The sequence below is a fragment of the Camelus bactrianus genome, chromosome 6 (assembly GCF_048773025.1).
Source record: "Camelus bactrianus isolate YW-2024 breed Bactrian camel chromosome 6, ASM4877302v1, whole genome shotgun sequence".
In the NCBI taxonomy this organism is placed as follows: domain Eukaryota; kingdom Metazoa; phylum Chordata; class Mammalia; order Artiodactyla; family Camelidae; genus Camelus; species Camelus bactrianus.
The window spans coordinates 8326576-8351571 of NC_133544.1; positions in this window are offsets into that span (position 1 = coordinate 8326576).

Sequence of the window (24996 nt, forward strand, 5' to 3'; positions counted from 1 at the left end):
AGGGGACAGGAATGCTCCTTTGAGCTTTGTTTGTGACAGCAGAGGACTGGAAGCGACCCAGATGTTCACCAAGAGTAGGACAGACAGACACGTGGAGATGGCCCCTACGATGGTCCCGTCCACATGAGAAAATACTGTACAGCAGGGAAATGAATGCACTGAGACTACACGTGACAATGTGGATGAGACCCTAACCCCTCATGGAGAGTGAAAAAGCATGTTGCAGAGAATATGGACAGCATGCATCAATTCATGAAGGCTCAAAACAGGCAAAACCAAACCAATACATTGTTTAGAGACATATACTTATGAAAGGCAAGAGAATGATGAACATGAAATTCAGGAGAGGGGCATCTTATAGGGAAGGACAGACTGAGGAGCCACTGGGAGGAGCAAGAAAGGCCTTCAACGTACTGGTTATTTTCCGTTTGTTAAGCTGGGTGGGGAGTACTCATGGGTTCATTTTTATCCTTACCCTTTCAACTGTTTCAGAGATTCTTTTGTACATATGATGTATTTTGCAATAATTGAAATCATTTCTTTTTACTCCTTAAGGTGATAAACATGGCCATCCAGGGGCCTGGCAGGCAGCTGAAGCCTTCTTTTCCACTGATTACTAATCCAAACAATATGGAAGGAATGACCAATGTATGTGAGGTGGCTACAGCCTGTCTACTTGATGGGATGTGACACGGACCAGGCCAGGGCCCCCAGCTGCAGCTCTTCCATTAGAGAGCTCTGCTGTTAGGGCTGGAAGGCTTTTCATACTCCGGAGTGTGACAGTTAATTTTATATGTCAACTCGACTGAATCATAAGGTGCTCAGACACTTGTCAAACAGGATTCTGGGTGTGTCTGTGAGGATGTTTCTGGGTGAGATTAACATTCGAATTGGTAGACCAGGTGAAGCAGATTGCCCTCCCCAGTTGGGTGGGCCTCATCTAATCAGTTGAAGGCCAGAATAGAAGAAAAAGGCTGAGTAAGAGGGAATTCCTCCTGCCTGCCTGCCTTTAAGCTGGGACATCAGCTTTTCTCTGCTCTCGAATTCAAACTGAAACATTGACTCTTCTTGGGTCTTGACCCTACTGGTCTTTATATTGAAAGGAAACCATCAACTCTCCTGAGTCTCCTGTTTGCTGACTCACCCTGCAGATCCCAAGACTTGCCAGCCTCCATATGACATGAGCCAATTTCTTATCATAAATTATCTATCTATCTATCTATCATTGGTTCTGTTGCCCTGGAGAACCCTGACTAACTAATTCAGGGGTCAAAGGATATCTCAGGACAAATACGTGGGAAGAGTCCCAGAAAGGAATCCAGGAAAGGGAGGAGTGTTGCTGCAAGGGGAAGCATCTGCATGCCTCTTCCTCTGGGCACATTGATCCCTGTAAGGGCCAGGTCATGCCTTGCAGATCAAGTCTGGATTGGGAACACAGTGCATGTCGATAGACATCTGTGTGAAGGAGAAACAGGCAGTGAGGACTAGGGGACATGATGCAACAGGAATGTGTGCACAAATGAACAAGCAAACGTCTTAGAGGGAAGTTTCATGCCCTTCACAACTTTGGTTTACTTGATAGGCTTAGAGTGGGCTCCTACCTGCAAAGCTCAGCTAGGCAAAGCTGTTAGTTAGCTCTGTTTGGTTTTCTTCCTTTTTTCTTCCTAGTGTAGTTTTTAAATGATGTATAATACACATACAGAAAAATGCACACTTTAAGTAGACAGCTTGATAAGTTTTTGCATCTGCTTAGCTATCACCAAGATCAAGAAACAGAACCTTCCAGTCTCCAGGAGGCCTCTGGCTCCCTACCTCACTCACAATCCTTTCTTCCTTCTCGTTGAAAAACCATTACCCTAACTTTTAACATTCTAGGTGCATTTTGTCTGTTCATGAATTTTGTAGAAATAGAATCACATAGTATGTCCTCTTCTGAGTCTGTTTTTTTTTTCCCCAGTGTGATGTTGGTGAGATTCTCTGGTGTTGTGCATAGCTATGACTCAGTCATCCTCACTGTGAACAGTATCCCATACACTGCAAATATTATTACACGTCCCCTGAAATACTGCAGCATGCATGTATTAACTAGAGTTCAATATTTGTCCAAAATGCTTTCTTTTGATGTAGAATTTATATGTGTGCCGTTTCCTCCTGGCTACCTACACCCCGGAGGAGAATCTGCATGTGAAAGTGATTGTCTCCGCTTGCTTGTCTGCGACTACTAGATTGGTCCCCTCTTTTATTTTGGTGATTTCATGGCCAAGCCCTTGCATGAAGTCACAAGAAGGCACAGGTGCTTTAGAAACCCATTCCCTTTTCTGCCTTGGCCAGACATCTACCCGGTTAACTCTTTAATGGGTCTCTTGTTCCTTGCAGTCTCCTCAGCTAGACTCCAAGCCTTGAGAAGGCGAGCTTTTGAATCTCCACCTCCAAGCACAGAGCTTGACAGGGACCAGGCACTTCGGATAAGCATGCTGAACGAATGAGTGGGGACCGCGGAGGGATCTGGCAGCCCCCTGTCTCTGCAGGGCAAGGAAGAGATCACCAAGGTCAGCCTAAAGAGATGCAATTAGTGCTGCTCTTAAAAACCAAAGACCCATCATCACAGTCACTCAAGCAAAACAAAGTGCCTGTCACGGAGGCTGCTTGGTTTCAAGGCTTAATTTAGCCTCTTCCCTGAGTTAACCCGAGATAGCTCTGACTCAGGAGGAAGCGGAGAAGAATAATCAGGTCGACTGTGTTTACTTTCTGAGAACTCTGCAGCAAATCAAGAGCCCAGAAGAGGCCTCCTCCGACTCACAAAAGAGACGCATCCCACAAGTTTGTTTCCAAGATGCTTGAGTCATCAGCCTGAATTTCCCCAGAGGAACAGTGTTGGGAGTTGCAACTGGCTTCCCAAGGGAGCAACTGAGGGCTTCCTAGGAGAGAACCTTGAACATTGTTTTCTTTGGAAAAAGTTAGCTGGCCAAGGGAGCAGAGGGTAAGGCGCAGTGGAGGAGAATGAAAGAGGCTGGAGACCAGCTTTAGGGCAGTAAAAGGGATGGGAGGGGAAAATAAAACCAAAATAAAACAAAAAGCAAAAGCTGGCTTGGGCGATGTCTTACAGGAAGCCCACTGCACAGTCATAAATTCATTCACTCACCCACTCATTCCTCCTTGCCAGGAGCTGGGAGTAGGGGGCAGTGGGAGTAACTGCTATGGGAAAGATGTCTCTTTGGGGGAATGATAAAAATGTTCTAAATGTAGATATTGGTGATGGTTACCCAACTCTGCATATACAAAAACCACTGAATTGTATGCTTGGAATAGGTGAATTTTGTGCTTTGTGGATTCTCTCTCAATAAAGATGCAGATTTTAAAAAGGCAGCACTTGGAATAATATCTGAAATATAAATTATCTAGAAATTGAACACAAATGTGTAAAACCTTTATAAGGAAAATTAGAAAAGTTTACTAACAGACATAAGGGTACACCTACGTAAAAAGAAAGACAGACCAGCTTCAAGGAGCGTGAGAGTCACTATCCAGAGAACAGGAGTTTTTCCTAAGGTGATCTACGTAGATTTATCGCAGCCAACGTTTCCGCAGGGTTTTTGGTGCTACTGGATAAGCTGATTCTAAAATGTGTATCGAAGTGCAAAGGGATGGTAATAGCCAAGTTATTTACTGAAGAAGAATAAGATGGGAGAGCTTGCCTAAGACATCATGAATTATTACACAGGTTCGGCAGTTAAGCTTCAGACTATTAGGCCAAAAGAACAGACTGGAGCTACACATACATGGACACCGCTGATCCCTGGGGGAAACGGGCCTTTGGAGAAACAGCTGAAATAACTGAGTATCCATATGGAAAAATAAATGAAATCAAACCAGTGTTTCACAATTCCAGATGGATTCCAGACAATTGTGAAAGGGAAAACTTAAGGACTTTTATAAGACAACATAGGGAATATCTTTATGACCTTGGGGTAGAGGATACCTTAGTAAGACATAAAAGTTCAAACTATAAAGGAACATATTAATAAATTCAACAACACTAAATTCAATGCCTCTGTTTTCAAAGAATGTCATAAAAAAGTAAAGAGTTAAGCCACAAGCTGGAATATATATATATGTGTGTGTGTGTGTGTATGTATATATACATACGTATTGTGTGTCTATCATATATATGTTATATACGCTATATGTATATATCATACATATTATGTTAGTGTCAAGGCAGTAAGAAAATAATGAACAATAAAGAAAACTGGGCAGGGGAAAGGTGTAACTCATTGGTAGAGCGTGTGCTTAGCATGCGCAAGGTCCTGGGTTCAATCCCCAGTACCTCCATTAAAAAAAATAATACAGACATAAATAAATAAAGAAACATAATTACCTACCCCCCCACCCCCAGAAAAAAAGAAAACTGGGCAAAAGCCATGTCCAGGCACTTCTCGAAAGAGAAAACAGCCATAAAGAAGCTAAACGTCAGGAATCAGAGAAACGGCTACTAAAGCACGAGTTACTGCCCACCAGCCATCTGACTGGCAAGAGCTAAAAAAACTCGAAGAAATCACTCAACACTGACAAAGGCTGCAGAGCAACAGGGACTCATACACCAGCCGCAGGAGCACTACTTGGTTGCTGCCACTTTGGAAAACAGGATGATATCAACTTACAAAGATGAACATACCCAGACCCTGGTGACCTGCTATCCCGCCCGTGGGCACACACCTGGATGCACCTATGTTGGCGTCCTGAGGTCTGCAGCCAAGAATGCGGACGGACGGCAATGTCAGTGTCGGCGACATGCTGGAAACAACGTGAATGTCCACCCAGGGTGGCCTGGATCTGCTGTCATATATTCACACACTGCAATTCTGCACAGTGTGAAAGGGGACAATAACGCGTGAATGAATTGCTAATACATTGCATGAAAAAGCAGGCCGCCAAGGAGGACATGAAGGATGTTTCCATCTGTATGAAGCTTAGAAATGGGGAAAAACCTAACAATATGTTGTTGAGAGATAGAAATGTGATCAAACTACAAAAGAGCAAGAGAACAAGAAACCCCAAAGTCAGGGGAGCGGTTACTACTAAGTGGGGAGGGGAGTGGGTGGGCCGGGGTGGGGGCACTCCGGGAACCCCTGAAGTACTGGTGATACTTCTCAAGCCAGGGTGGTAGGTGCATGGGCGCCTTTCTTTATACCTTATATTTTCTAAATAAGCTTCTGTTCTCCATCCAATAATTAATACATCAATTAATAAATAATTATTACAACTGAATACTTAATAAATGGTGCTGACAATAAAAATAAATTAATAATTTATTAAAACTACTTTTAAAAAAGAACTACAGGGTTCTAAAAACTAGGGAGATGGCGTGCAATGCTAAATGCCAGGAGGAGCCCTGTGCTGGGTAACCAGGAAGAGGGCCACCCTTTCTGCAAGGACGGAGCATCCCTAGAGTGCCAAGGTGATGGACAACTCGGTTTTGAACATGGTTCTCAGCAAACTGGTCCTCGGCTGGGCTGCTTCCAATAAACACGCTTGAGAGTTTTTAATAGTTTGCCTATTGGGATGGATGTCTTGGAAAATTAGCCCTATGGGTACAGAGTGCTGGGTGTGGCCTGGGTTAGTGGTTGCAGGACAGGTGGGCAGAGCCTTGGACAGAAGTCAGGGCTTAGCGTGGCTCCTGGAGTCGCAGCGGCTCAAGGCTACCGGGCACCCAGGTCACTGCCCAGCGCCCATGCCCCGGGTCTGAGCCTTTTTCAGCATCAGTGTCTCAAGTTCCCGTTGGAAAAAACCTCCTAATGGATGCTGTCAATCAGGGCATCAAGGAGATGGGCTTGGATCCAGGTCAGCCCTGAGTCTTAGGTGAGGTGACAGAGGGCAGGGTAACTCTAGACGCTGATCATCACGGCCACGGCACTGGATGAGAGCCTCTTAGCTGCCGCCACCTGGGTGCCTGGAGCCAGCCTGACTTCTGCCCTTCTTCTGCTTTGTTCGCCACTTCCTTCCACCCCCTGAACCCCACATCCCTGCAGTGTGCTTTTGCTTAAGGCAGTCAGAGCCTGCTTCGTTGCCACACCTGCTGCTTACAATCACAGGTCCTTTACTCGTACAGAAGGGACATTCATGTTTATTTTGTTTGCTTCCTCATTTGACCTTTGAATTCCCCCAGAAGAACCCTACTGCTCACCGAGCCTCCTCTTCAATCCTTCTTGTCATTCTGGAACTTCCCACCAGTCCGGACGGCTTATTCCACCTGCTGACAGATCAGTCAGGAAAGTTCTTCTTTCCTTTAGAACAAAATATTCTTGTAGCTTGCATCCCCTGGAACTACTCCCACAGCCAGGGACCAGCAGAAGTAAGTCCTTGTCATATTCTGCAAGGCAACACTTCAGTTCTTGAAAAATTGATATTCAGTGGGAAGAAATGATGACTCTGGCCTCAAACACATCTGACATCCAATGTCGGTGGTGTGGTTACACTCGCTGTGTGACTTGGGCAAGCCACCTCACCTCTCTCAGACTCAGTTTCCTTATCTGTAAAGTGGGGGCGATGCTTAGCTTGTAGGATTAAATATAATGGTTGTGGATTGCCTAGCTCAAGGGCTGGCCACTACTATGATTACATGATAACAAGGCTGATGATGATTGAGGCTCATTCTCATAGCCCCATGAGCCTCCTTTTCCCCCGCTAGGCACCCCCTGTTCCCTACATGTCCATATAGCACCCCCCCCCGAATCATAATCCTTCTCCTGGAAAGGCCCATCCTAAAATCACAGCATTTACATGAAAAACATTATTCCAGGAAAGCTTTTCCCAGCCCAGATGGGGCCGGACTGTCTCCTCCCTCATGCTGAGGCAGCACACCCATTAATGCCACCCAGAACCACACTGGCTTTGGGGCCACCTCACTGTGCTGTGGATTCATGATGCTGCGGAGCCACATTGACTCCTTCTTGTTAGAGGGAAGTGAGTGTTGTGAACCCAAAGACAGGACCGAGTATTTGGACTGCGTTCCATGTCAGCGGGCTGATGTCTGCCCACAGTGCCACCTCCTGAGGTCACCCCAGCTCTGAGATGGTCCCTTCCTCCTACACGGTCATTCTCCAACGTCAGATCATCCACAAACGATGTGCACACCCTCCGTGCTGTTGTCTGCGTGCCTCACTTCCCAATTTGTGACCAGGTTTCCAGGTTAATGCAAACTCCTTACCAAGCACTAGGAGTTGTTCGCCTTCTATTGTTTGCCTTCTCCCCCTGCCCACGTTTCTCCATCTTTTCTACAAAGTACCACAAAGTTCAGCTAAGATTTCTAGGTCTATAGCCAGGGACCTTGCCAGGGCATGCAGCCCTAGGGACCTAGGCAGGGTGCCCTCTGCCCCCTCGGCTCACCCGCAGAGTCTCCCTCTCTACACCAAGTTCTCAGAACTGTTTACTAAGAGTCACCGATTTCCTTCAACAGCCCCTCAGGGATAACAAGAGGGAATGAAAGAAACCGCAGGAGCACGACCCCCTGGAACACCGCACAGCAGTCAGAAATGACGATGAAATGACCAGGTGGCCTGAAGGAAGATGCCCAGGCTATTAAAGGGAAAAAACACAGAATATTACAATTCAGCTTTACCTAGGATTGCAAATAATAGTTTTAAAACCTCACTAGAACAGGGCAAAAAAAATGCCTGGAGGAGAATATTCAGAAATTTTCTGTAATGCAGTTGATTACATTCTTCTACTTTTATCTTCAGAAACACACATGGACATAAATAAAACCATGAAGACTCCACGTGCTTCTGTTTTCCTACAAGCCTGGGAGCATCTCACCACCCAGGTGACAAGAGCAAAGCATTTGATGCCAGCACGCAAGTGGCCACCTCTGTGACAGCAGTTTCTCTCTGCTGGGGACGGCGGAGATTGGGGGGTGGCAGAATTCTTGCTGGGAAAGGGGCGTGGCTGCATGCGAGAACGACAGATGACAAAGGTTCTGGCAGCCTTTCTGTTACAGCAGAGCTATTTGGGCTGAACGGAGTTGGCTCCAGGACCCTTTAATTCTAGCAGAAACTTGTTTTTCAAAATAACGCCGGTCTTGGGACTAAATCTGTGCTCCCTGTGCTGAAAGGTTCTACACATTCAAGACAAGGAGGGGAGGGACTATTTCATCCAAATTCTTTCCATGAGTCGCTCGCTGACTGCCTTCTCTGGAGTGGCTCTGGCTCAACCGTCCTTCCGAATGTTTCTCCATCTCCAGAACATTTCGATATTGTGGGGTGCGGAAGATTCATTCTGATCCTATTTGTAAATAAGACAAGCCCCTGTCTGGAAATTCAGAGACGCTGGGTGACAAATCCAGTGGATGTTGCTGGAGCATTAAGGAGACGAGAGCTCAGCGGTCACTTAAAACACAGCGTCCCGAGGGAACCCGAGGCCCAGGTTCCTAACGAGTATTCCCCAAGCAGCCCCACACAGAGCAACGTGCGCCTGCCAGGGGAAGACGAGGCCTCTGGGCCTCTAGCATCTCGTGGCCCAGGGCGGGGAGACACAAACACCACTGTGACGATGTGAGTGAGCCCAGGGCACCAGGGGAGCTCGGGGAAGGCGGGCTCGACGTGCCTGGGAGAGCAGGCAGGGGATCTTCCCTGGAACATTCCAGGTAGGGGAGGAAGTGGGGGCTAAGCTGAGACCTGAAAGGCTAGCAGGACGAACTCAACCAAAGTTAGGAGAGGACTAGGTGTTCGGAGACTGACAGGTGCAGAGAAAAAGTGAACGTGTGGATGGCTGCACGCGGCGAGTCTGGGTGGCGAGGCTTCACGCTGAGTGTGGTGAGAGATGCGGCCGCGGAGGAAGAAGGGGCCAGAATAGGGCCTCTCGTAAACCACTCAAAAGAGTTTCAGAGTTTATTCAGAAGCTACAACGAGTACATGGAAGTTCACTTCATATTTATTTTCTTAACCATACACATACACTATTTATACATGAGGTACTTCATAATAAATTAAAAAACCCATTTAACTCCTGAGATCAGACGCCAGTAAGTCAAAGCTGGTAACTTGCTCTCCAAGATGAATTGTCTGGACCAGGTGGCCTTGAGTTCTGACAACATTCCATAGGGATCCTCACCTTCCGAGGCCTCGGGAGATCCCCTGGGAGCCTTTCTCCCAGTGACAGACACGCAGCCGAGGCTGCGCAAGAGTTCTCCGAAGGACAAGCTCCTCCCCAGATGCCCACGCCCAGCCCAGGTGGCCACAGAATGGCCTAGGTTTCGTTAGATGCTGCTGGAGGGAGATGGCAGCCCAAACATGCCTGTGAATTTACCCCAGGAGTTCCCAAGAGCCACTGGAGAGAGAGCATCCATAAAGCGTTTAATCGGCTCAAAGAAAGCTTATTATTATTCTTATTATTACTGTTAACAAGTAGAGTGCTGTCCCTTATTAACTGCCCAGCTATTGTTAGATCCAGCTTTGCACAAGAGACCTGTCATGATGTGACTGGTAACCACCCCGCCAGCTACCCATGATGACAGCAATCATAGCTGCGAATCAGTGAGTACAAGGTATGGGCCAGCTGTATTGTCAGCCAGCAGCCAGCCACTCGACAAACATCTACTGAGCACCTACTGTATGCCAAGCCCTACTCTGGAATACTAGGTCGCAGTAGCGGCAGCACAGACAGACAGTAGTGCTGGTCCCCACTGAGGAATAAGGAATAGAGCCTCCGAATAGTTAGGGTCAGGATGGAAACTGGCAGCCGATGTACCGCCCACCTCCCGCCTCCTTCTCATGCCCCCTCACTCCAGTCCTGCAGCCCCACCCCCAACTCCCGCTGTGTTCTCTAAGCACAGCGCACCTGCTCACTGTCTCCTCCTGGATTGGACAACTGCCCCTCATCTTTCCACGCTCAGCTCACCTGGCAGCATCTCTGAGGACCCCTTCTTAATGTCAGGAGGCCCACTGCAGGCCGTGTCTGAGCATCTCCAGCCCTATTCTGTAAGCATCCCTCTGTCTGGGTCCTTTCCCCACTAAACTGAACTCTTGGTGGGGTGCAGGGCTGGGTCTCATTCATCTCCATGTCCCCCAGCCCCACACCTGGCCTGGAGAACCAATGGTGCTCAGTGTATGGAGAAGGCAAGTGAATGAATGAAAAGATGGACCTCGAGGGAGCCTGGGGAAGTCAAGCTTCCTGGTTAAGGGAGGAAAAGTCAGGGACACAGCTGAATGGGTGATGGGGACAGTCCAGCCCAGCCGGCCTGGCTAGACCTCAGTCTAAAGAGACAGGTGATGAGGAGAATCTGTGTCAAATGAGCAGGCCATCTTTCCCGACTCTCCAAGTAGGGGCTGGCTGGGGCTGACGGGGCAGAGACACATGGTGGGGAGAGTGAGTGGTCATCAGCCCTGAGGCCAAGTCAGCAAGGTCACCCCTCCTGCTCCAGGCATCTTCCTTCTCCTGTCCGCCATCTACAAATGGCAACACCATCTGCACTTAGAGTGAGCACTGCACAGACAGGAACAGGCCTCCTGCCTGCTCCTACCTGGGGAAGAGCCTGGGGAACCCTCCCCAGGCTCAGCTTGTCCACATGACCAAGGAGAGTGTGGGCCCAGATGACAAGGGAGGGGGACCCTTGACAGACGTGCTTGTTTTCTGTCCCACTTTGAAGTCTGATGAAAGGGAGGCTACTTTACTGTGTGTGGAGGAAGAAAAGTTTCAGTACTGATAAGAAGAGAAAAAAACAGCTCCCTGTACTAACACAGTGGTAAATTAATCAGTATTTCTATTGCTCAGATGAGAGTACATGTTTCAGTTATGAGAAAGATTAATTATATTAGCCTAGGCTCCCCCGAGGAACACATCATTAGGCAGCACTGTGGCAAGACTGCTTAAACTCAGCGGCAGAAACAAGGCACAGGTGTGGTCCTCCAGCAACATCACATCTGCCTGCCTGCTGCTTCCGCTGGGTCATGCACCCCCACCTGGCTGTGGACCCCACTTGCCAGAAGACCCCACCTCCAGTTCCCAGGAGCAGCAGGATGTCGGGAAAGAGGCTGGGCCTCTGCTGAGCTGGATTGGAGTTTCAGCTTGGCCCCCAGGGAGCTGTGTCACTTTAAACACATCACCCCCATCTCCAGTCCTCATTAGTAATTGACTCACAATGGACACAAACCTTGACTTTCAAGAAACAAATATTTTCCAACAGTTGACGGCAAAGCTTACTGGAAGAAAGCTGGCAACACCTAGCAGAACCACAGGTGCACCGCCAAGCTGGCAAGCTTATTTCTTTGGACATTGCTCTGAAAATAACCCCAGCACTACAAAAATACACAGGCAGGTTTATTCACTGAAGCATCATTTGAAAACGCAAAAATATGACAAGCAGCCTAAATGCCCAGGCACAGGAGAGGGGCTGAATGACTCTGGGACAGCCACACAGGGGAGTACTATCCAGCTGTAAAGGAGGAGGGCGAAGAGTGATATGAACTAATTTGGAGATCATTCCAGGGTGACTGAGTTAGAAAATCGAAGAGTGAACAGCACTTAGGGAATGCTACAATTCATGAAAGAAAGGGGCTATAAAATGTACAACCTGCTCATCTGTACAAAAGCAGGACAGGAAGAGTAAATTAGAAATAAGAGACTGGCTGCCTATAGGAGGTGAGCAAGAAAAGGGGTGGAGAGAGGGCGGGATGGGATCAGGCTGGCAGGAACGAGGAGGCAGCGACATGGGTCTGAATGTATCTCCTGGTACAGATCTGACGGAGAAGCACTGTAATGTTTCACATGCCCTTCATATACACATAAAAAAGCAACTAAAAACAACCAAGATGTGAGGGAAATCCCAAACAGAATGTAAACACTCTGCATTTGGACCAAACTATTACAAATAAATAACAGGAGGTGACAAAGAAGAGAATTAACATAGTGACTTTTAATGGATAGTGTAAGAACTGAAGATGAAAAGTCAGTACACAAATGCTGTCATCACTTAGAAAGGTGTTTCTCACAGGGATGTGGGTGAGCAATTCTGAAACTACTCTATACTGGAGTTAAATAAATATATCTGAGCTAATGAGAACTGGGTTTCTCACTGCTGGAAAAAGAAATTACAAATAAGAGAAGGAGAGAAGGTTAAATGAATCTTGTGCTGTTGAAGTGGAATTAAAGATATCAGTACAGACTTACGTTTTTTAAAACACATACAGGTAGGTGGATACAGAAAGGTAGATGAGTTCACACTGTGTGTATCAGTGCATATCCATGTAATTCCCACTGTGTCCCTGAGAGGGTCTAAAAGCAAAGACGCCCCAGTGACAATGAGCACACCCAACCCCCAGATCTTGGTTTCTATACACCATTCTCCAGTGAAAGGAACCAGGACCACATGAAAGAACGGTTGATTGCAGAGTTGGGGAAGGGAAAATACAAGATGAGCTTTGAGCATCTTGTGATTTGAAAAAGAAAGGAAGTGCTCAAAAAAAGAAAAAATGATGGAGGCTGGTCAAAAGCACAAGTTTTACACTTGTAAAGCTGAAGGTGCTCTTAATATCAGGTCAAGGCTGGAACAACCCGAGCAAGAAAACAGATAATCACAGTATCAGATTATAACTCACAGAATAATACAAATACCCAGGAGTCTGTACTGATACAAATAATCACATATATGAATAAATGGGGAGAAGAGACAATTCTTTCTTACAGCAGAATTCCAAGTAATAAATGTAGAAAGAGGGAAATAGGAAGTTACCACTAGACAAACATCACAGTAGTAACTGCCGTAGAAAAGATCCGTGAACAGGCGCCAGAGTTGCTGGGTGAAAGGTCAAGGAGAAACAGAATTTACATGATCTCTCAGGTAAAGCGCCTCCGACAAGACATCTATTAATTAGAAAGGAAAGACAGGAACTTGACAGTGGAGAAGCCTGGCCGATGCCACCTTAACCAAGTGACCAAGGTCAACGTCACCAGTGATGAGACAAGGACACCATGGACCCCGGGTACGAGGCCCCGAGCAGGACACATCGCCTCTGTGGGATTCTTGCCCAAATGTACAACCTCGGTCCAACCCTGACGTAACACCAGACAAACCCAAATTGAGGGCTCCAAAAGAACTTTTTTTACTTTTTCAAAGTGCCAGGATCATGAAAGACAAGGAGAGACTGAGGAACTGCTACAGACTGGAGGGGACTAAGAAATCAGGGCAACTGAAGTGATCTGGGGTCCCGGCGGGATGCTGGAATGGGATGAGGACCCTCGTGGAAAACCTGGTGATGCTGAGTAAGGCCTGAGGTTTAATCAGTAGCAGCATAAGATTTTCACTGCCTGGGTCTGCTCACTGCACTCTAGCCCTGCAAGATGTGAGCGTGAGGGGAAGCTGAGTGAGGGGAACTCCCTGTACTATTTCGGCAAATTTCCTGTAAGTTTAACTTAGTTTTAAAGCAGTAGTGCTTAGAGTCATCAATTATTTCACAAACGCTTCTGTCAGCTCACCAGGCCTTTGCCTTCCATAACGGTCTGCTGAAGCGTACATCACTCTGTGGGGCTGGGAGAGGGCCAGATGCTAAGGGGTCAGTCCTTGGTTACAAGGGGCTTCAGAATGGACTAGAGCTTGCGGAATATTCTGCCCAGTGTCCTCAGACGGGGCTGGAGTCCCGAGGAGCAGGGGTCTACAGTCAGGCCCTGCAGGGTTGCCAGACTGGATACCCCTCTGCAGACCCTACCCAGCCCGGTTCTCTGGAGCAATCAGGACCCAAGGCCACCGCCTCTCAGGGCCCGAGTCTCAGGTCTCTGGCTCCCAGTCACTTCAGACTCTGTATTTCAGGGCTGATACAGGGCCTGGCAGGCATGTACCTGTGGTGCACTTCTCAGGACCAGGCCTCTGGCCAAGGGCAGGCTTCCAGTTCCTGTCTGAGGAGCCTGCTTGGCCACCCCGGCTCTGGGCCACTGACTTTCACGTCTGTCTCCATCCTCCAGGCACATCCTCTGGAGTGTTCTGCTCCAGAACTGACCTGGTGGCCGAAGCTGTGCTCCTGAGGCTTGAGGGTCAGGCTGCCGGCCTTCCTGAGTCCCGCCCATGCCCATCTCCCTCTCCCCTCCCTGCTCTTAGCACTACCCATCTTATGGTGCGTTCCCCACTGCTCAATGTCCCACAGACCCCAGTGACACCTGCTTACTGGGCCTCAGTCTGTCTGCCAGACTGACTTCCCAGCTCCCCAAAGAGGCAGGTCCTGACCACCCAGGCCAAGCGGCCTGTCTCCAGGGGTGTCAGGCAAGGCCCCAGATCTATTCTTAGAGAACTGGCAGGACCCTGGTTCCATGGAAGTGAGCCGTCAGACCCCACGGCCCCTGCCGCAGCCCTCCTCCCTGCCGTGGTGGATTCCAGATGACCACAAATTCTCTGACACTCTCTCCACTAGAGAGGCGGGCGTCTGTGTTCCCTCCCCTTGGGTGACAGCACACCACGGCAGTGACCTGGCGCCGGTTCCGAGGTCTAGCCTTAAGAGACTGATGGCTTCCACTTCCTGGCCCTTGGAATAATCCACTCGGAGGAAAGCCAGGTGCCCTGTAAGAAGTCCAGCTACCCTAGGGGTGCCTGCTGAGAAGCCCCAGCCTGTCTCCCGGAGAGGAGCGAGGAGGGAGGGGCCTAACAGCCCCTCTGTGCCAACTACCAGCCCAGGTGTCAAATGTCCGAGTGGAGGAGCCGTCAAAGGCACGTGACTCCAACACAGGAGAGCCCCCCAGGTGGGAACCGCCCAGCGAGCCCAGTCCACCCACAGAGCCTTGAGAGATAACAACTTTTGTTTCAAACCACTAAGTTTTGGGTCAGCTTGTTATGCACCAATAGATAACACTGGCTGAAAGAGGCTTCTGTTTGCGATCCCTAAGGAAAAGGTTTTTCTTCTTCAAGCACAGCAAGTGCTTCTAGCAGAATCTGACAGGTAAACCGGCAGACTGAGCCTTCTGGGGGAACAACAAAGATGATGAACATCGACTTTCTCATCTGTAAAGTGAGAGTCAGAATCCACTGTGCAATCAGATGAGACCCGTGTGAGCGGGATATCCATGGACCACGATGGCTGCATCTGTGATCTGTGTCCGATGTGTGTCACTGAGAGTGTGGGGAGGGTGCTCCTTCTGGAATTGTGGACCTTCATCCTCACAGGTCCAGGGATCTGGCAGGAACTCTGGGCACTGGGTCTGGTTGCCCCTCACACAGACATTCCCACTTAGCTAAGCCATCGTCTCTCACAGCCTGTTAGCCGAAGGGTCCTGGACCCACTGAGAGGAGTCAGTGGAGCCCGGGGGTTACTGAGCACTAGATTTCCAGGGGCCAAGCAGTGTTTGGAGCACTTTCTATCCACAGACAATTGTAATCTTCGCCACAGCCGAAGAGGGGGAAGAGCTAGCATCACATTTCATAAGTGAGCAACGTCGGGGCAGCGAGGGGAAGGGGCAACCCAAGGCAGGTGCCACAGCTGGTAGGTGTGAGAGAGCCAGTCTCGACCCACACATCTGGTCGCAAGCCTACACTCCCAAGTGCCTGGTTATATTGCTTCCCCTGCAAAGGACCACAAACTTCCCTTCCTTCTTTCACCTCCGAGCCTCAGTTTCCTTGGGTACAAAATGCAACGATAAAACCTCCCTGATGACTGTTACACGGATTAAATGAGAACATCCCCCCCGCGCCCAGCACACATCCCTCCCTCTCTCCTCACTGCCACTCATTATGGTTCAAGGCTGCAAATGAAGACTATTTACTGAGAAAACATATGTTCCTTTTCTGTCCCAAACCCACAAAGGAAAGGGCAATCCTTTTAAGGAAACCCAGCTTGAAGATCTTGACCAGACAAGAAACAGAAGAAGCTGAAATGATGCCCCCTCGGTCCAAGCTGCGAAGTTTAACTGGAATATGAAAGGGATGTGGCCAGAAAGTCTTTTTAAGAAGGGGGCTCCCCCACACATCTCATGATTATCCAGCACTTGTGCGTCCCCATTTCTAAGTGCCCCTGGGGAGATCCCAGGGTTTCCGAAGGGCGCAGCACCGAAGAGTGCTTATAATTAAGATTTCTCCGTGCTCAGGTCTTGCTGAGCAAACAGCTCGGCCAGCTAGCTGTGGTTCAACAGCCCATATTTCATGAATACTTTTCTTTGGAGGGCTGCACCCATCAACATTTCACTTTCTCAGGAGCATTTGCATTTTAATGTGATTTTTTTTTTTTTTGACACAACCAGACAGCTGGGTGGGTTTTACCATCTACTGAGATATAAAAATCCCATCTCTGCATGTGGGCCTCTCCAAGGGTGTTTGCGTCCTGGCTGGAAATAGCAACTGCTATTGACATGCAGAGAAAAGTCAGAGTTACAGTTGTGATCCAATATTTGTCCAAAACTAATGGGGGAAAAATTTTTTAATGGATTTTGCTATAAGGTGTCATCCTCCCCAAAATATACACGATGCAGCTCCTGCCGACCTGTCCAAATTCCTCCTGCTCTCCTGCTCAGCCATTCTTGTACCAACTACACTAGCACCCTCAACCTTGTTTGAAACCACCACCCCAGGGCCTTTGCACTTGCTGTTTCCTCTATCAGAATATACTTTGCCCAAACTTTTCTGCTGACTTGCTCTCTCACAGCATTCAGGTTTTGCTCAGATATCTTGCCATCAGAAGTCTTCCTGGCTACCCTGTCCTCACTCTTCTCTATCCACCTGCTTACTTTATTTTCCCTCAAAGTACTGATCACTACTTGAAAGTATATTATCTTTCCATTTCTCCTCCTCACTTTGAAGATAAGCCAGGTGACAGCAGGCTTGTACTCCACTGGAGTCCCATTGCCAAGAACAATGTCAAGCATACCGCAAAGACTCAATAAATTGTTTTGAATGAATGTGCAAGTACCTACTTTCCAGAAGAGGAAGTTGTGGGTCACTGAAGGTAAGTGATTTGTCCACAAAGGCACTGAGAGGACCCAAAGGCATCAATCTTCACACTGTCATGAGCCCAGATCTATCGGATTAATTCCTACATTCGACTTTTGCATAATTTATACTTCCTGACTCAGTCCCAGCACACTGGCTCCCCGACATCTCTCCTACCATCAACCTGGGGCGTGGTGCCCAGAAGATGCTCAGAAAACATTTGCAGAAGGAGGTCTGAACATGTGAGCAGAACCCCCTGCCCCTGGCTCTCATGGAGGGACGGGAACATTAAGATTCTCCCCATCTGACCACTCACTGAACACCCAATCCCTTTCTAATAATTTCCCTGCATGGTTGCCCAGATTTCTGTTGGAGCATCTCCAGGCTGCAGGCATCACCACCTCCCACGAGCAATCGCTCTTGTTAGTGCCAGTCAGAAGTCCTCCCACCGAGCCAGACGGCACCTCTTGCTCATTTCTCTGCTAAGCACACGTCTTCTGGAGCTATTCCTTGGATGGCGTCCTACCCATCTTAAACATTATGTTAGAAAATAAAAGAGAGAATCAATAAACGATCACTGAAGATAAAAGGCTGGGGGAAATACGCTCTTAAAAAAAATAAAGAAGGCAAAAAAAAAAAAAAAGGAATCAAAAAGCATTTATAAACCACATGCAGTATTGTCTGCCTTGTCTCACTGCACATAAATGGGCCCGATTTTCCCTCCACGAGCCTCTGTTTGCCTGTCCGTATAATGGGGATTTGGGCCAGGTGGGTCCACCGCTTTTAAAGGCTTGCATTTCCCGTTTTTTCCTGCTGCTTATTCTGAGAGTACCCAGAAATCCAGCACCATCTGTCCTCTGGAACTATTATCTCCTTGGGGCCCTTAACCTCCTTGTTATATACAATAGCAGTGAATAAGGATTGAGTACTTACCGTGTACCGGGCACTGTGCCCTCTGCCTGTCCAGGTCTGCCACTCACTCCCCAGTGCAGCCCTGTGCACGAGGCAGGTTCTGTGCCCTCCATCCAACAGGACACCCAAGCCTCCATTCCAGTGGGGAAGCCCTCCATTGCCCTGGGCTCAGGCTGGGCGGGCTCCACCACCCTGAAACAGGCCTCACCCTTCGGGACCTCTGGCCCCTGGCTCTTCCTCTGTACTCAACCACGTCCTGCCATCCTCACAGGCGCCACCTAATGACATTCAACTCACACTGCGTGCAGAGACTGAGACTCGTGCTGCGGGCAAGGACTGACCCGTCCCCACTCCTTGTAATTAGCACAACTTTATGCTTCCAGAAAGACTTGGCTGGATAAATGAAAACCATCAAGGAATGTCTAAGATCTCCCAGGAAGTGCTTCCACCTTGGACCCTGCGTGATTTGAGAAACTTCCTGAAGCTGGAAGACTGGTGTGAATTTCCTTTAAGTGATTTTGCTGTTTCCTCTTTGCAAGTCAGAACATTCAGAGGAGAAAATTCTTAGCAGCAGAAGATGAGGGTAAAATGAACTAAAATACCAATGGTTACTGTTTATTCCACATTTTCCTAATTTTCCACATTATTTGGACTCACAACCCCCCTTGAATTCTTCCCTAGGCAGGTGGAAGAGCCGGGGGCCTTAGGAGTCCCTCTAGGAGGCGCTGTTCCGCAGGCAGCTGGTGGCTACAAAGGGGCCCCTCCTGGCATCCCCAGTTGGAGGGTCTCCTGTCCTGAGAAGAAGGGTCTTTCCTGGGGGTGGTGGGGGCCCTGGAAGTTGACACTGTAGGCCTTGCCTTTGACAAAGGACACCTGGCAGGGAGGAGTAACCAGCCCAGGATTGAGCTGCGCGTCCCGACAACCACGGAACTCAAGATGACTTCCTGTTAGGGCAGCCAGAACAGACGGCAAATCTGACACCAGTCAGAAAGGAAATTTGAGAAAAGGAGGAAAAAATGAGGGTCTGCACCTGTGTGGAAAGAGTGCTGGCTGTGCACTGGGTCTGTCACTGGCCAGCTGTGTGACTTCAGGCAGGCCACGCCTCCTTTGTGGGTCTTACTGTCCCCATCCTTAAATTGTGGGGTAGACAAGATACCAGACAATCTCCAGGGTTGCTTCCAGCTCCTACATCTCAGTATTCAATAGCCTAAGTTGAAAAATACACAAGAGAGTAGATTGGGATCAGAAAGCCAGGCGTCCACTGACGCCACCAGCAACAACGAGCAGAAATAAGTCTCCCTCCTGTGCAAAGAAGCTGGGCCAACTGCTTTCCCCTGGTATTGCACAGAGCACGCTGCATCTCACTGATGCTCTGACTACCCTCGGCCTCTTCTGCTGCACTTTGCAGAGTGAGAAACATGTCTTACTCCTTCTTGGATTCCCAGCACCTAGCACGGTGCCTGGCACATCATAGGCATGCGATGCGGGACGGATGGGTGGGGCTCCAGCAGATCTCTCCGGGACGGCTCACAACACCTGCTCAGGTGGAGACTGCTAACTGTCCCACCAAACCCACGTTCCACTCTTCCCTGACACACAGCCAGGCTTCATTTCCCATCTGTCTTGCAGTTAGGTGTGGCCATGTGACTGAGGTCTCACTAAATGGATGTGAGCAAAGTGATGTGTGCCAGGGCTTTGGGAGGCTGAGCTGCTCTCTCTGTCAGCCCTCCAGCTTGGTACAAATGGTGACAAAGCCCTAGACGATGGCAGAGCCTCGAGATGGGGAAGCTGGGTCCCTGCATCACTGCATGGAGGATAGTTGTCCACCAGCCAGGGACACCCACTGGGATGATTTATGCATAAGAATCAAGCTTCTATTGTGCCTGAGCCAGCACCTTTGGGGCCATTTGTTACAGTTCTTCACCTGCCCTAATATTATCTTTGCCCTTTTAAAAATGGAAAAAGAAAACTGTTGAATTGCAAAAGGGGAAGGTGACAGAAAAGCTGATGTATTTGCAATTTTTTCCTTTGGAACTGCTGTTTCTAAGGCTCTGAGGATCAAATTGCTTGTCCTCTCATTGACACAACGATGCCACCCTCCTCCCACACCTACTATGAGCAGAAAATGCCACTGTTCTGACCAATGGTCAGCAAAGTGGATGCGTCTGGGCCTCAAAATCTGCCTAAAACCAATCAAATTTTTGGAAAACAGGCCCCGAAGGCCTACTAGGTAAAAAGTGCTGGGGTGGATGCTCTGCATCTGTTGTCTGTTTTTCCAAACCCTAAATCAGTCTGCTCGGTCTGAGAAGCACCGTATAATCAGCGCAGTCAGGGGCAGCAGAAGAGAGTAACTGACAGTGAGAGGGTCCCAGAACCTCGAAGACGTCCGGAAGCCAGAGGGCAGCTATCCAGACGTGAAGGATCTAGGCCCTTTTACAGGTGAGGGGGGGGTGGTGAGCCATGTAGAGAAGACAGTAACACCCAGCTACGGAGAAGCAAGCTTGCAGAGAAGAGCAGAGCGGGAACCAGAGGGCTGAGGCTCCCCACGGTGCCCGTCCTCTGTGTCTGACCTTGGCCGGATTCGATCTTTCTGCGTCTGATTGAAGAAACTCACAGCAGCCAAGCCGCCAGACTTTTCTCAAAGCCGGAGGAACAAGCACGTGAGGAAACGAGCAACATGAAAAGAAAGATCCATCCAGGCGAACAAATGCAAAAACTGACTTTAGAGGAGAGAGAAACAACTCTTGGATTAGAGCGAAGAAACCAATAAGAAGTGCCAATTAATATTCCACCCCTCAGTATATTAACAGCTGTAAAACAAAAATCAGTTCAGAAAAAGGAACAATCAGAGAATAAGAAAAAGCTCTCTCTTAGGAATTAAAAATACTAGTGCCAAAATGTTTTCTATAAATATTTTTCTAAATGGGCTGGAAGATGAAGCCAATATGATCTAGAATAAGTAGCAAGAAGACAAAGAAATATGGAAATATGAGAAGAAAGTTAGAAGTACCTTGACCCGACCAGCTGGATGGTTTAAGATAAATAAATAGGGGGCTCAGAAATGCAGAATGGAAAAAATTGGGGATTCAAACAAAATCAAATACATTAGAGTCTCTCAGATCTAAAAGACAAGGCTTCAGACTACAGGAGTTCATTACGTGCCCAGAAGGGTGAATGAATGCAGAGCATCCTCGTGTAATGCTTGAACACTAAGGATGAAGAAAAATTCCTAAAATCTGCCAGGAAAGAAAACCAGAAAACAGAAAATTTACAAAGGACCCAGCATCAGACTTCTCATCGCAACATGGAAAGCTCTAAAATCTTTAAAATTCTGAAGGAAAACAACCTTCAACCTGGAAATGTGCCCTCAGTGTGAGTATAACATTCAGACACTTTCAGACAGTTTACTTCCCATGTAGCTTTTCTTAGGAGGCTCCAACTCAGGAAAGAAAGGAAGGGGAGCCCAGGATGACGTGCAGGGAGCAGGTGTGCAGAGGAAGCAGTACAGCTTGGTGCAGGAACAGATATCTTCCTGAGAGGACCAGAAAAATAAAAAATAAAAACAAAAAAAAAAAAATTGGGAAGGGCTCAACAGAACAGGTGGTATAAAAAAAGGGAAAGCATAAAAAAAAAAGATATGATAAAGACAGATAAAGTATAAAGGAAAAAAGAAAGGCAATGAGAAATTTCAGTGGAGGGGAAAAATGAAAAACAAAATTCTGCAAAATAAGGTCATGAGCTAACCATGAAACAGACTAAAACATGGCATGATTGCAAGCGATGTATGGAGTACAACAGAGAGCCCATTTGAATCTGTTATTGGACCAACTTCCCTGATCGATCCAGGGTTTGGGAAGCTGATCTCTGGAGGAAGAGTGATAATTGTATCAATGTCTCCAGCTGTTTTCGATTTTTAGAGTCAATCTATGGACAAAGCATATGGCAGAGAATACAGGACAGGAGGCAAATATAAACAAACCCAACACAACATCAACCCTAATGTGAGAGGGAAGGCAGGTGAAGTGGCAGGACACTGACAACCTCATCTTCCAAGATGAGGAAGACAGGCGCACAGTGAAAGGATGATGGGGAAAGACATTGACTTAAAGATGAAAAAGGAACTGATACAAGTACTTTAATAAAGACAGATAAGAATGGGCAGGGGGGGAGTCAAATCTTCCTTCTCACTTTAGGACGTCCACAGCTATGGCCCCGAGGTGATAAACCCACTGTCTGGATCTGAATCCTGGCTCGTGTAGACAATGAAAAGGGTCTAGGTGAGGATTAATTGAGTTTAAATGAATGGCATGCCCAGGACAGTGTCTGCCACAAAATCAGCACTCAGAATAGAGCAAGAATGTTGCTGTATCCCTGCCTACACAATTCGATTTGTTACAATGTCCATGTGTCAATTAAAAAAGAGTTTTGAAATGTTAAATTAAAAGACACGCCAAGCAGAGCTCTTTGAAGCCACAAACGCAAGAGAGAACTCGAATCAGGGGATAAGGTGTAAAGGACTATTTTAAAGGCTGCTTAATAAGCCGGGCAAGGCGGCTCATGCTGGGAACTAATGAGGGGCCCGGAAAATATGGGGGGAGGGCTTTGGTGAGGAAGGCCTCCCGGAGAGAAGCGTGGAGAAGACACTGCTCTTTGTGCTCCTGAACTGTCTGCAAACTGTAGAGACCTCCACCGCTGCACTGTATCAACATAAACTAGTAGTATTTTTTTTTTCAAAATAATAGAGACACAAAATAAGTCTGTACATCTTTTGAGGAGCCTGGGGACTTTTAAATATTTGCAAATGGGATTCAATCAGCTACTCTACTGCTTACATTATTTGCAGAGTTAGGCAAATGCTGCACAGGTCTTTCTGTTTTCATGAAAAGAGAAACAGCTGGGGCTTAGAACGGCCTCCAGAGTTCAGGAGGGCGTGAAGTAACCCCTGGCTCGACTCTAGCCCACCCCAGCCCCTTCCTGGAAGTCCTAGCTTTATTCTGAACCAAACAGGGCAGGAGTTACCTCATCCCAAGAGATGGGGTTGGAATGAACCTTGTTGCCAAAAATGCAGCCTCCAGGGGGCTCAGAGGGAGGCCTGCGCATGTCCCCGACTTGGAGGGATGGGCCCAACCTCTGTTTCTAGGCTCTGCCTCAGTCTCCCACCAAACTCGAACGCTTAGGCCTTGACACCCTGCCCGGCTGACGCCAGCCCCCTCCTTCCATGAGACGGGACTCTGAGTTAGGCAGGCAGAGGCTGGGTGGTGCTGGGGGACCCACAAAGTTGTGGGATCAAAGAGAAGACCAGCTTTGAAGGTCAGCTCTGCCACTCGCCAGCAGTAGGACCTTGGGAACATTTCTTAAATCTCACGGGTCTTTGGATTTCTCAATAATTCATGAATTTATTCAACAAATACTTTACTAAGCGCCCACCTGGGGCCGGGTACCATGCTAGGTGCACAGGCATGATGCAGGCATGCAAGGAACTTAGCAAGAAAAAGGCACATGGTGGTGACGCTGAGAGGAGCATGGGCTTTGCACCAGAAGAGCCCTGATGAGGGAGCCACGGGCTGCGGGGGAGCGGCCAAGGTCAGGGAGGAGGGGCTCCCTGAAGTGGGGCCTGCGTCAAGATCTCAAGGAGCAACAGAAGCAGAAAAGTGTTCCAGAGGATGAAACAGTGGGTGCAATGGCTGAAAGGAAGGAAAAATGGACCGGAAGGAAGATCCAAAGGACTGGGGCACAGAGTAGCAGTGGTGAGGGAAGGTTCCAGAAAACTCTGCCAGGAAGATCAGAGGCTAAGTCCCTGACCATACCTTGTCAGGATTCTAAACCAATGCCAAAATGTGATGGTAATTCCCACCTTGTGGAAATGTCGCGAGGCTTAGTGACCCATGGCTCTGGGGTGGAGGCTGACCCCTGGGACCTAGCGTTTTTCTGTACAGGGAGCCACTCAGGAAAGCAGAGTTAATTGGCTGACTTGACCACCCCATGGCTTGGATTTTGGCTTGCCACACTCTACAACTCTCCCCTCCCCTGACCCCTACACACATGAACATACAGGCACCAAATACAGGCCCACAGGCCTGCTCTGCTGGAAGCCAGCTCTGTGGACACTGAGCTCAGCTGGGGTCCCAGCACTTCTTCCATCAAACAAAACCAGCATCCAGCTCCTCCCACGGGCCCAAGCCGAGTCTGAGCACATCTAGCCTAGGGCACTGCCCTCCCCCTGTTAGGACATGGCTCAGAAGTCCCCTCCCCTAGAAGCCCCTCTGATGACCCACTTCTGGTTTCAGTGATGGTCCACGCTCCCTGCTCTTACCTGGCAGGCAGTATTTGTCACCATCCTCTAGGGACACCGCTGTCTGACCTGACCCCTGCAGCGGTTAGTCTGCCTAATCCGTCTCTGCCCTCAGCTCCAACCCGGTGCCAGTGGAGAGGAGGTGCTTGGCAAAGGTACACAGGGGTGAACAGTCCACCCAATGGGGATGCCACGCAGCACCCTAGCCACTCCAACAGAGCCCTCTGGACGAGGATGCTTCGAGCCTCTGGATCCTCCCGCCATCCTCCCCGTAACTACGTCCACACCTTCGCCCCGCATCCCTCCAGTCCTGTCTGCTGCTTGCTGAGGGGCCAGCAGGCTCCTTTTTCCATCTCTCAAAGCTCTGCAATGGTGCAGAGAAAGCAGGTCGACTGGTAGAGAAGTTTGTTCTTTCAGGCACGGCCTTAGGGATTTTTTTTTTTTAATGTAAAAAGCTAACAATCTATAGACCGACAGCTCAGCACCTGCAGAAGGTCACGGGCCTGATTCCAAGTCTTCTTTCCTCTGTCAACTGGGAACAGTTTATACCAAGGAAAAAAATGTTTCAATGAGCATGAAGGCCACCAAGGGCCCCGCAAGCCCTGTCCCTCTCCAGCCTCCAGCCCGATCCGCTGGAATGCCCCTCTCCCTCCCCTGCTCCCCACCGCCCTGGGCTAGAGGGGGCGGGGCAGGGCCTATCTGTCTCATTCACTCCAGGCTCCCTGGCCCCTGTGGCCCCTTGCACAGATGCGGCCCACTGCGTGTGTCCCACGACAGCTCGTTAGTGGGAACTGCACTGCCTCGTCCCCAAGGAGAGAAGTGCTGACCAAATGATATTTGTTTCACCCAAAAAGGACACCAAGTCCAAGAAGATGAGCTCTTCCCTCCAACATTCTCT